The sequence below is a fragment of the Sciurus vulgaris genome, assembly GCF_902686455.1.
Source record: "Sciurus vulgaris genome assembly, chromosome: 6".
In the NCBI taxonomy this organism is placed as follows: Eukaryota; Metazoa; Chordata; class Mammalia; order Rodentia; family Sciuridae; genus Sciurus; species Sciurus vulgaris.
This window is the reverse complement of record NC_136466.1, coordinates 135,154,956-135,168,022: the sequence shown is the minus strand read 5'-3', so window position 1 is coordinate 135,168,022 and position 13,067 is coordinate 135,154,956. Positions and strand designations below refer to the sequence as shown.

Sequence of the window (13,067 nt, the reverse complement as noted above, 5' to 3'; positions counted from 1 at the left end):
ATGCTGTGTTCTCACTGTGCTCGTATTTGGCAGCTCCTAATGATCACATTCTTTGGACTCGGCTTTGGCTTCCTAGATGATTGTCCGTTCTTGCTAACACTTCTTGTCCATTTATGTCATAATATTTCAATTCAGGACTGACAAGGCTCATGATGTAGAAGGTCTCATCATGAGATGGCCCCACCATGAGATGGCAGATGGCCCCACCTTTCCCACCCTACTTCTTGCCACACCTCCATTGGCTCCCCAGTTGCAGCCCCAGGGTCTCACTTGCCTGTGACAGTTCCTTCCTGGGCACCTTTGGTAACGCCATTCCACTCCACAAAATGCCTTTCTCTCCCCTCGACTCTCCAGTTTAAACCCTAGTCCAGCATTTAATGTTCAGTCTCTGGAAATTACATTGCCTGTGTTTTCACCCAGCTTTTCTACTGATTAACCATATGACCTTAAGCAAATTACTTAACCTTCAATGTCTGGGTTTCCTCATGTGTAAAATGAGAATAATAACGGTACTATTTGTGGCAGCATGGCTAAATGCCTGTCCAATATCCATTTCCATCCTTCTTCCTCATTACACAACTCCAAAGATTTTAGGCAGCTGTGTACTCAGATTATAAAAAGAAGAAGAGGAAGAAGAAGACAAAAAAGAAAAAAAAAAAATGCGCCTCCATTTCTCAGCCAATCCTGCCATTTCTCAGTGTGTCTAGGTAACACAGTTCCAAGCAGTGAGATGAAGTGGATGTCTGTAGATCCCTGGGAGAGTTTTTCTTTCCATGTATTATTGCCCTTGCTTTCCTTGTCTTTCTGCTGGAATGTCAATGAAATGCCTTAAGTGAATCAGTCATTTTATATTCAGGAGCTAAAAAGCATACCCTGAGCATGGAGGAGAAAAAAAATTAGAAAAAGCTGTAAACATGATGATTTCTCAAGTCCATGTGTCGGCCCCAGACTGTCTGTTCCTGAACAGCTAAGCCTCTGTTGATCCTGTGCTGTGGTTAGGTATCTGTTAGTTACCAGTCTTGTGGGCTGTTTTGAGGATTTAACTAGAAAACATGTATAAATGCACAGCATGATGTCTGAGGTAAGTGCTCAGAGCATGTCAGCCACCATTGTTATTTCACACCCCAACTCAAGTCCCAGTGGCTCCAAAGATCCCGCTGTAAGATTTAAGTGCTGACATTGCTCTAAGCACTAGATGCACAATAGCAATCTGCAGTTGGTCAGAAAATTTGGGGTCAAATTAAATTAAAAGCTTTGCTATAGGATCATTGCCAGATTCATATTTATCCTCCTAATTTTCAAAGGAGACTCAAAACTCATGTCTTGATATCTTGGTGACCACAATTGTATATTACGCTTGGTTTGGTGTTCTAAGAACAGGGCTCCAACTTTTCCCACAAAGTAATGCTACTTTGGATTACTATGAAAAATCGGAAGTGAATGATATAAGGAAGAGTCTTATGAAGGATGTGTTTGCATCAAGGAAGGATATTTAAGGAATTTGTGATTTGGCACCAAGGAAGGATATTTAAGGAATTAGTGATTTGGCACAGCAGTGTGGGGACACGGCTGCCTGGCTGACTTCCTGGAAGAAACAGTTCAGCAGCTCCCACTGAGTCCTGGGTTACCATTGGCAGGGTCCAGATAGCCTCTCCAGCCTGGGGTCAAGTAATCTTATATTTTGGTGAATATAAACACCACATTCCTGAGAGCTGAAGATCTCACCAAAATCTTATTTGCATTTGCCCTGAGAAAAGCCTGGAGTTTTCTTGGTCTTAGTTCAAGGGTGAAGTTTTTTGGAAAATCTAAGGAGAAAATTTTGCCTAATAGTTAAAGACCTATAGAGAGAAAAGGAAAACAATATGCTATTACTGCTGCTTCTCCTTTTCAAAGGCTTCTCCCTGGAGAAAAATGCCTCGTGATCAATTTTTCAGCATACCTGAGCCTTGGAGGATGCACACTGCCCATTATGTACTAACATGAAGAATATCATCTGGACCAATCCTGATGCCCCAAGAAAGCTGGGTCTGTATAAGATGGTAAAAGTTCACTCCATTTCTTCAACATTTATTCATGCATTATTTATTTATAAATAAGTGAGCATGCTGTGCTAACTGTTGAGGATCATTGTGCTTGTCCAGCATCTTTGATTTCACTAGGTGCCACCAGGTAAATGTATTGTGAGTTCTGAGTTCTAGGTCCCCAAAGGTGCTAGAGATGCCCCTCGTCTGATTGGACTTGGCTTAGACCAAGTTCTCACAGCACTTGGGAGAGTTGCATCTTTTCTGGGACCAAGCAGTCTTCCCAGCCTGGGAACTCCTAGGGCATAGGGACTCTGATGGCCAGTGCCATCTTCCATTTGCTATAAGCACCTGCTGTATTGGCTCCATAAGCTTCATTGTGCATTACATGCCTAGTGAGTTTGCCACTAATGGGCTATTGTCAATTACTGAAGTAATTTCATTACTACCCAAAGGCCCTGTGCCCTCTTAAAAATGTGTAGGTGTCTGTGTCTACATACCTACATACCTACCTACCTGTCTATCTCTTATCTCTATGAGGCACAGAGGTGTTGAGTAATTTCCCCAAAGTCACACAACCAGTAAGTTAACTCAAACTTGGCAGTCTTCTTCTATAATTTCTGATAGGCTTCTCTGCATTTTTAAAACTTTCTTTTAACTTAACATTAATCCGTACCACTATCTTCACATAATTTGTTGAAACAAATTGCACATGATGGTCCTTTTTTAAAAAATGAATTATCCAATGATGATGACCAAATGTATTTTTAATTCATTCATCAATGGATATACATTATTTATTTGCTATTCAAGCTAATGATGTGAAGTGAGTATTTTTAGCCCCAGCTTATTGTTCTAGAAAACTGACAAACATTTGAGTGATTTTCCTAACATTACACAGCAAGTTTCAGCCCAGGGCTTCAATATCTAGTACTAGTACTTCTTTTCCTTGGGTAAGAGTTGTAACTCTGTGCAGACTATTCCAGACTTAATGAGACATATTCTTGTCAGTTTTTAATTTAAAAATGTGTAAAATTTGATATTTCAAATGTAAGCATTTCTTATCTAACTCTTAAAATTTTTTCAACCTACTCAAGATCATGCATAGTGTTCTACACAGTTAACTTATGTTTGTTTGTTATTCTTTTAGTTTCTGGATAGACATAAAAACTTTGGACAATTTGAAACTAAAATAGTCTTCATGGTGACAGTGGGAGGAACTACCACAGGGTCATGGGTGAATAAAAAACCTAGAATTATCGTCTGACCTAAAGAGTAAAGGAAAATAAAAGTCCAAAAAAATCACTCAAAATTACATGGAACCCCAACCAGTGAACTGAAAATAAAAGTAGCAGAAGCAAATATTTGAATCTTTCTGAGACCTCTTTAAGTTAAAGCAACTATTATGCCATTCAACTTTGGGGGTTATACCCAGGAATCCTGTTCATGTGGTTATAGTTGACTTCCTGGAAGGAAAAGTACCCAGTGCAGCAAGAAAAAATAAAAGCAGATTAAGAGCAGGATTGTGGAAGGCAGATTCTAAGAGGGCCCCAATGTGGCTGCTTCCCGGTGTTCCTGTCCTTGTGTGATCACTTCTCTTTGAGGGCAGGTGGGATATAGCGACTCACTCCTAAGGAAGAACACATGGCAAAATAATGGCATGTTACCCCTGAGACTCTGGTTTCCACACTTCTTCCTTCTTCCACTTGTTCACTGGCTCTGAGGATAGCCAGTTGCTATGCTCTGAGCATCCCTGTGGAGAAGCCCATGTGACAGAGAACTGAAAGAGGCATTCAGTACAACAGCCAGCAAAGGAACAAATCCTGCCAACAGCTGCAGGAGCCAGCTAGGCCCAGGTGCTCCCCCACTGAATTTTCAAATGGGGTTGAAACTTCAGATGAAACGACATTTTTACTGCAGACTTTAGGAGAGACTTTAAGGCAGATTCCTGGTCCCAGAAACTGTGAGATAATGAAAGTTTATTGTTTTAAGTGGCTAAATTCTGGGGTCATTTATCAGGCAGCAATATAGATATTTAATGAAGGGAGAGCCCCAATACCTGAGCCTCATACATTTATTCATTCACTTAACACTTATATTTTGAGCACTGCTGAGATAAAATCATCCCAACAACAGGAAGAGTTCCCTGTCTTCTCAGAGTTTCATTCTGGACAACACTATGAGGGCATTCAGAATAGGCAAACTGAGTTTTGGGCCGGGCCTTGTTCGATAGCCGGTGTTCCACAGGAAGGCAGAGATGGGAGCAGACAGTCAGGGAGTGAAGGGAAAGCGGCAGGTGGGAAGCGGGGCTAGACCTCTGAGAGTCTAAAAGTTAGTGGCAAAGTCATGAGGAAGAAAAAAGCCCATTCAGGTTTCCTTTCTAGCTGGTTGCCAACAGCACCAGGGACTCTGAGGCAAAAGAGCCCGTCCTCTGCCTGGCCCTAATACTGTTCATCTAACTTGTTGATCCTGCCAAAGATGGAGATGCGGGGGGGGGGGGGGGGGATTTCTTGCATTCGGCTCATTGTGTCATTACTGAGCCCTGAGACCATTATTTTATTACTCAGTTGTTCCTAAGCTCGAGTGAGCCACTCATCACTGAAAATGAAAGAGAAAATAAAATACATTTTCAGACACAGCATTCTGGGGATTTACAGCTCCTCATTTGTGCCCTAAAATTTTAGCTAAAATACTGCATTTCTCTCATGAAATGTGAGAAGAGAGAAGTTTTTGAGTCACAAGTATAAAACACCACTGGAAAACAGGACACAATGATGATTATCATGGGGATTTGAGTTCCTGTTACATGATAACTAACTGTGCATCTATATTATTAGCACCAGGATTTTCTATGGCTCTTTTCAGAGTCTGTGGGAAAGTTTTATAATGTTTACTCTCTTTCTTTCTTTCTTTTTTTTTTTTTTTTTTTTTGGTACCAGGGAATGAATCCAGGGGTGCTTAATCATTGAGCCACATCGCAGCCCTTTTTTATATTATTATCTAGAAACAGAGTCTCAATGAGTCACTTAGGGCCTCACTAAGTTGATAAGGCAGGTTTTGAACTCATGGTCCTCCTGCCTCAGCCTCCAGAGCCACTGGGATTACAGGCCTGAGACATTGCACCTGGCAAGATTTGCTCTTAAAATAACCTTTATTTTAGAAATGAAACATTGAAAGAGAAGACCTAGGACACTTTCCAACTTCTGATAATGTTGTTTTCATTAATAGTACCCATTTTTAATGCCTTGAGTTATTTAAGTTAGACATTTCTATGATGGAAGTTGTTATGGGCACAGTTGACTGGGTCCCCCTAAAATTTAGATGTTGAAGTCCTAACTTCTAGTACCACAGAATATGATTGTATTTGGAAATAGGTGCTGAAAATAAGAAATAATGGGTGGGTTCTTATCCAATGTGACTGGTGTCTTTATAAGGAGACTATAAACACAGACATATACAAAGGGAAGATCACTTGAAGACAACGAGATGTTTGGGTTTAAGTCTGGTTCAAAAGAAACCAACTTAACAATCTTGATCTTGGTCTTCTGGTTTCCCACCTGTGACAAAATAAAGTACTGTTGTTGAACCACACCATCTGTGGTATTTTGTTATGCAGCTTGGATAACTAATATAGAAAACTTCACAGTTTCACCAACAAAATAAAAGGAATTCATTCAATACTTTAAGAATTCATTCATCATCCTTTAAGAGTTAAATATATATAACTTCTATAAACTGTTTGGTATAATTTTCTCACTTAAAAATGACTTTCTATACCTGGGCACAGATTACATGCCTATAATCTCGACTCTGATTTAGAAGCTGAGGCAGGACTGAAAGTTTGAAGTTAGCTTCAGCAACTCAGTGAGAGCCTGCCTCAAAATAAAATTTAAAAGGGGGGCTGAAGATGTTGCTCAGTGGTGGAACACACCTGGGTTCAATCCACAGCAACACACACACACATACAACTTCCTGTTAACTAAAAACATTCATGTTTGTCTCAGGAAGTTTGTCTTCATGTATATCAAGATATTGGTTGTCTTTCCATGTTTTAAATGTAGGATTTTATATCACATTTTATTAATTGTTTAATAAGAAGTCATACCCTTGTATTTTAAATAGTTTTCATCAAATATAAGTTTTGATTAGTTAATTTTCACTTGGTATTCAATATATATTGGTATTCAAGGGACTCTAAAAATGAATACTGTTCCAGATATGTTTTCAGTTTCTATAAAAATGTGCCTTATTTTCTTTGAAAATTACACGCACATAAAAATGTTCACTTTCAAAAAAAAAACACCACCAACAACAACCAAAAAAAAAAAAAAGGAAAAAAAAATCCATTGGAGATAAACTAGAAAACACACATGATTAAAGGAAGAAAATAAAAATGGCCCAATATCCTTCATTAGCTAATATGACAGTTTATCACCTAAGGTTTATGTTTGCAGATGGATACACTAGTGCTTCAAAATATTCTAATGATCATGGACTTTCCTCACATCGTTATGACTTTGTTCCAGTTGTTTAATTTCCATACACTTCAGTTTTGTCCCCTGTAAAACTAGAGATAATAAGAACTTCCTCTCCGGGGTTTTGTCAATTATGTGTAAGTACTGTATTCACAGCAAGCAATAAAAGGTCTGTATATATTTACATATTCATATTTTACTGCAGTAGGGTCAATCCACGTACTGTTTTGTGATGTTTTGTTTTGTTTTCACTCTGGCATGTTGTGTTCGTAGTTATTTATCACATTCTGTTTTTATCACAAATAAAAATGTCTCCTGGTCTTCACTGGAACAGTCTTTCTTTAAGCTTCATGGTGTAGAATGTCATGCAATTGTAAGACCCATCCTCTCTCTGCAGCCTCCTTTTGTTTGGAACAACTTCCAAAAGCACAGTTGGGGCTGAGAATTCACTCAAATTTGAGGCGTTGCCAGGCAATAAAGGGAAAATAGAGAGGTTCCTGCTGACTCTGCATCACAGCTGCCAAGGGCCTTGGTTAACTTATGGAAAACAAAACAAAACAAAATTGTGAAACAAAATTCTTTGGAGACCTCAGATGGTGGTGGCAGAATTAAGGTTTGCTCCTCTGGTATTTTAAGTAGAACGTCCAAGGGTCATCTATACCACAAGCCCACATGTCTGAGCCAGAGGCAGGCTGCCACCGAGCAGGATAAACCAACAGGAGACTCCAGTCAGGTACCAAAGGAACCAGGAAGTCACCCCTCATGACCAATACCACCACGACCACAAAAAAGCATCCTCCACCACCTGAAACTTTGCATACTGAGTTTTCGTAAAACACAAAAACTCATGAGAGAATTTAAACCCAAAGTTCCCAGGATGAATGATTTTCAAGTCCTTTCTGAATGCAGATTTTTTTTTTTTTTTTTTTTTTGATACCAGGGATTGAACCCAGGGGTCTTAGCCACTGAGCCCCATCCCCAGCTCCCTTTTTTATTTTTAATTTTGAGACAGGGTCTTGCTAAGTTACTTAGAACTTTGCTAAATTGCCTTAGAGCCTTGCTTAATTGCTGAGGCTGGCCTCAAACTTGCAATCTTCCTGCTCAACCTCCTGAGCCCCTGAACCGATGCAGATTTTGATGGGGGAAGAAAACTGACTTGAGAGAGCACAGCACCTGTGAATAAGGGAGACACCAACTCCAAAGAAGCAAAGCAATGATGGGGGAAGCTGGAGGATGAAGCTTTAAACCTTCACAGTTAAGTCCCATTTACCTTCAAGCATTCAAGGCCCAGTGCAGGGGTATGGGGTGATATGATTGTAGTCAAGGTCATTTATGGACCTGTCTCTATCATGATAAGAAAACTACATCCTAAAAGGGCATCAGGATATCTCCCAAAGAGATGCAGGGTAAGGCTGCCTACGTACAGAAAAAACTGCCTTTACCCCGTGGCACTTAACAGTTGAGCCTTGGGCTCCATAGAGAAACATAAGACAGCTAGGTGTGGTGGCACATTCCTATAATCCCAGCAACTGGGGAGGCTGAGGCAGGAAGATAAAAAATTTAAGGCCAGCCTCAGCAACTTAGTGAGACCCTCAGCAACGTAGTGAGACCTTGTTTAAAAAAGTAAAAATAAAAATAAAAGAACTGGGGATGTAACTCAGTGTTAAAGCAAAACTCAGTGCTAAAGGAAAAGGACACAGGCAGGGAACTGCCACCTGTCAGCAGCAGTTCTTTCTTCCAGTGGTTCCATTATCACATCAAATCAATTCAATAAATACTTGCCCGGCATCTTCTATGTAAAGGATATTGCATTTGCCCCTTGGAGGCCTCTGCAGGCAGCTGGAAGTTCTTTCAGGCAGCAGCTATCAGAGAACTTCAGCACTGGGAGTTTTGAGGAAGCCAGAAACAGAGAGATTGGAGGATCCCAACCCCCATACTCAAAGGGTCAACTGCTTTGCCCTCCTACACCAAAAGGAAAGGAACGGACCATGGCATAGGCCAGTCCTCTTTGGACGCTCTGACTTTCAGTTTTTTCGTTTTTCGAAGACAAAGAGGCTCTCCAATCAGGATAAACATTTCAACATGGATCTTTGAATAGTCTGGGCAACAGATGAGACTGTTTATTTCATAAGAGATTTTGTGGAACAATATGTTCAGAAAGGTTGGTCAGTGGCAAGATATTGCTATAGTTGCTTATGCCCATTTTAATACTTTGCTTTCTGCTCATTTTTCTACAAAAAAAACACAATTCTGTAACCACAGAATGTTATCAGCATAAACTTTATACCAAAGATGACCCCAGTAAAATCCCTAATGATGCACTTCCTAGAGCATTACTTATAATTACAACTAAGCAATATCTCTGTGTTTTTTGCAGTGTTCCAAAAGAACAAGAGGCCACCCCCAGAGATTCTAACTCCAAGATTTTAATTAATCTTGGAGGGGGTTCAATTTTTAAAGGCATCAGAGAAGATTCTGTTCTGTAAACAAAGTTCAGAATCTGCTCTACACCAGATTGTAGAATCTGGGATAGCGAGGTAAAGTATGAGGGTACTCTCTCCCACAAATGCAATTTTTTGGGTTAATTAATTGAAATGCCCTGTTTCAGGATCCCCAAGACCATCCCCATATTCAGAGATTTTCTAAAAGGATTCTGAGGACTCAGCATATAGTGGGACTCACGGCTCAGATCTATTACAGTGATTTAATACAATTACACACAATCAGATCGTAATGGGAAAAGACACAGGCAGAATCTAGAGAAATACATGCACAGGCTCCTGCACTCTCTTCTTCAGTGAAAGGATGCACTCAAATGCACTACTTTCTCCAGCAATGAAAATGCAGTCACATGTGTGCAGTGCTTCTGCCCAGGAAATCCCACCAGAGACTCAGGGTTCAACATTTTTATTGGGGGCTGGTCATATCCGCGGTCTGCCTAGCATGTGCCAAAATTCCAGACGCCCAGAAGGAAAATGAGTATTTAACATAAATCACTTTGCTTGTGCAAACAGTCTAGGCACACAGAACCACTCTTATCACAGCCAGCCTTGCAAGCAGACCCTTCCAAAGATAGCAGCTGCAGGCACACGTCCCAGAACAGATGATGATCATCAATCAGCTAAGCCAATAAGTTCACTCTCAGGAATTTGACTTGGGAAATACGAAGAGCCTCAGGCAACTGTTTTTGAGAGAAATGACCACACACAAAGAGAAGCAAAGATTAAGAGCATGGTTGTGTCACATCAATGGCAATACTCCAGTGGTGAGAATTCAGTAAGATAACGGCTTTTAAGTTCTGTTAGTTCTCCTGCTTCCCAAGTACTGAATCTATTCTAACTGTTCCTGGTTTTCCATGAATTTCCTCTATAAACCATTTTTTTCTGCTTTATATGCCTCAATCAGTCACCTATAGTGAGTCTTTATCCCTTTGAACTGAAAGAACTAACAAGCACGGGCATCAGGACACCAATCCAAGAAGTAGGCAGGAAAAAAACTCCCAACAACCTCAAAGAAGAGGAAAAGAGGGGTTTGACCTTGTCTCGCAGATGTGGCTTCCTGAAGTCACAACCACTCTCAGAACATTCAGCCTGCCACGCCTATTGGACCTTTGGCTAAATTTGGTGATAATCTGCAGAAATGACTGAAAGTTGGATCAATTGAATAATTTGTCCCTGTGGGTCAGATTTTTCTGTTGATTCTTCAATTGAACGACTTTCCCCTTCTCCCTGAGCCAAATTCCTCGAGAGGGAAATATGGGTTTCTGGTACCATAGATACTAGCTATCAACCAGCTATTGGCTATTAGGAAATTGTGGTTGTTCTGTTTTGCCCAACCCTTGCTGTTTACTTTGCGGTGCATAGTCCCGGCTAGTTCCAGCATTCCCTTCAATTCATGGGCTCCATATGATAACATCCAGCCTGCTCAACATGCTCACCTTAACAATAAGAATCCCAACTTCTGGTTCATGTCACCTCCTGGTGTACATACCCAAAACGCTGAATCTCAGTTCAGACAAACGTAAAGCAAAGTGGACAACTATGACAAGGGTTTGCTGTGGTATGTTGGACTCACACTTGGCCAAATTTATGTGACTTAATCAACTTTGACTTAACGCTTTCAATTCTTACTTCATATCTCAGAACGATTTTCTGTTAGCTAATATAATGTTTTTTTATTTTATTTTTTTATTGTAAACAAATGGGATACATTTTATTTCTCTGTTTGTCAAGGCATACCATTTGTGTAATCATAAATTTACATAGGGTAATGTTGCTTGATTCATTCTGTTATTTTTTTCCTTCCCCCCACCCCTTCCACCCCTCTTTTCCCTCTACACAGTCCTTCCTTCCTCCATTCTTGCCACCCTCCTTAACCCTAACCCTAAACCTAACCCTAACCCTAACACTAACCCCTCCCACCCCTCATTATATGTCACCATCCGCTTATCGGCAAGATCATTCGTCCTTTGGTTTTTTGAGATTGGCTTATCTCACTTAACATGATATTCTCCAATTTCATCCATTTGCCTGCAAATGCCATAATTTTATCATTCTTTATGGCGGAGTAATATTCCATTGTATATATATGCCACAGTTTCTTTATTCATTCATCAATTGAAGGGCATCTAGGTTGGTTCCACAATCTGGCTATGGTGAATTGAGCAGCAATGTAATACAATGTTTTGACTTCAGATTTTAGGGTGTGTTAGTAATAATATCCAGGGACAAATCCTTCAAACAAATACATCTGAGAGACAAATTATTTAATTGAAATGAAGAGTTTTGGTCATAAAGTTCAAGGAGATTTCATTCGTATGGCCCTATGATACAAAACAAATTATTGAGAGTTGTGTAAGATGATTAGTTGTGCTGGGCATGGTGGCACATGCCTGTAATCCCAGCAGCTCAGGAGGCTAAGGCAGGAGGGTCATGAGTTCAAAGCCAACCTCAACAACTTAGTGAGGGCCTAAGTAACTCAGTGAGACCCTGTCTCTAAATAAAAAAATCAGTGGTTAAATGCCTCTGAATTCACTCCCCAGTACCAAAAATAATAATAATAATAATAAGATGTTTAAAAATAATAATAATAATAATAATAATAAGATGTTTATATATCAATGCAATATATCTGCTTATATCTTGGTCTCACTCATGCCATGTTTACATGGCTATATCTATGAATTTTTTAAAAATTTTTTTTTTTTTTTTTGAGAGAGAGGGTCTTGCCCAGGCTGGTCTCATACTCCTGGACTCTAGCAATCCTCCCAACTCTGCCAGGAGTGCTGGGAGGCACCTGCCACCACACCTTGTATCAAAATCTTTTTAAACGGCGAAATAATCGCATAAATGTTCGGATGCTGTAGAATGCAAGCTGTTAGGCTGAAGGGTTAAGTCCTTCCGCTGTCACTGCCTTATTCTTCTCCACGCTTCAGCCTACTTTTCCAGTGCTCACACCCTCCATCAACATTACATGCTCTTCCCACTATGGTGGCTGCTGATTCAAATAAATGGTAGACTCTTAAAATGGGAAAAGACAGTCAAACCTCTCAATTTAAATACAAAGAACTCGAGGCTCAGCAATATGTTAAACATACCCAATATGTCTCATAGCTAGCTAGAATCAGAACTCGGACCTCTTGACTACCAAGCTAGATTTTTGTTTTTGTCCTTATTTTTTTGTTTTGCTTTTTAACCAATCTGGACTCTTCATCTTGGTCTTTTCTTAGCAACAAAATTCAGGCTCCAACCCCTGTGTCTAACTGTTGACTCTCATTAAAGTTTTTCTTTTCTACAGTGTTGTCATTCTCAGAAAACATTAACATACGTGAAGCTGTGGATTTGTGATTGTGCAATAAATAAATAATGCAACATTCTCAAATTTGCTAATGTTTGCAAAGTAAGATCACATGTTTCTGAAAAACAGGAAATTATGCTCAAAATTTGTACTTTTGAGTCTCATAAGTCAGCAAAATGTGTTGTTCGCTATAGTTATTTAAAAGATGATTTAATTTTTGCTCAATTATAGATACATATCAGTTAACAGTATTCAATTTAAAGAAGATCAATATTACCTATTTAACTTCTTCAGGAAAAGTTAGGCATCAGCTAATCTATCAGTAATCAATGGAGAAGAACTAAGCTAAATATTAATGGATCAAAACACTGTTTCAGGTTTGGGTTTGGTAGAGGGGAGCAAAGTAATACGAACCAAGAAGCTCTCAGAGCATTTAATGTGCAAAAATACATTAATAATGTGCAGGAGGATATTTAAAACAATATACATTAGATCATACAATAAATCTTGCAATGCCAAGAGAAATTGAGGATGAGAGAGATTAGTAGAGATAAGGCTGGTTCAATTAATATTTTATTACTAGGCCCTTGTGCTTGGAAATAGAAAAGAACATTTTTACCCTGAGGTCTATTTGGAACAGCAAACCAGCCTGGTATTCATCTGATTTTTATCTCTAACTCTTCCATCTATACAATGAATATTTACTGAGCATGTCCTTATATGTCTAACACTTTGCTGAGCCTTGCAGAGGATCCATCTGAGGCACACTATTTAA

At 39.6% G+C, this 13,067-nt stretch overlaps 1 long non-coding RNA gene across 1 annotated transcript in view; it reads right to left on the bottom strand.

Annotated features, from left to right (window-relative positions):
• Positions 1 to 2,115: 2,115 nt before the first annotated feature.
• LOC306664249 overlaps positions 2,116 to 13,067 on the bottom strand; it is a 28,390-nt gene continuing 17,438 nt past the window's right edge. Inside the window, exon 3 of the long non-coding RNA XR_013764684.1 lies at positions 2,116 to 4,619. This is a non-coding gene — a long non-coding RNA (uncharacterized lncRNA). The remainder of the gene's footprint in view (positions 4,620 to 13,067) is intronic.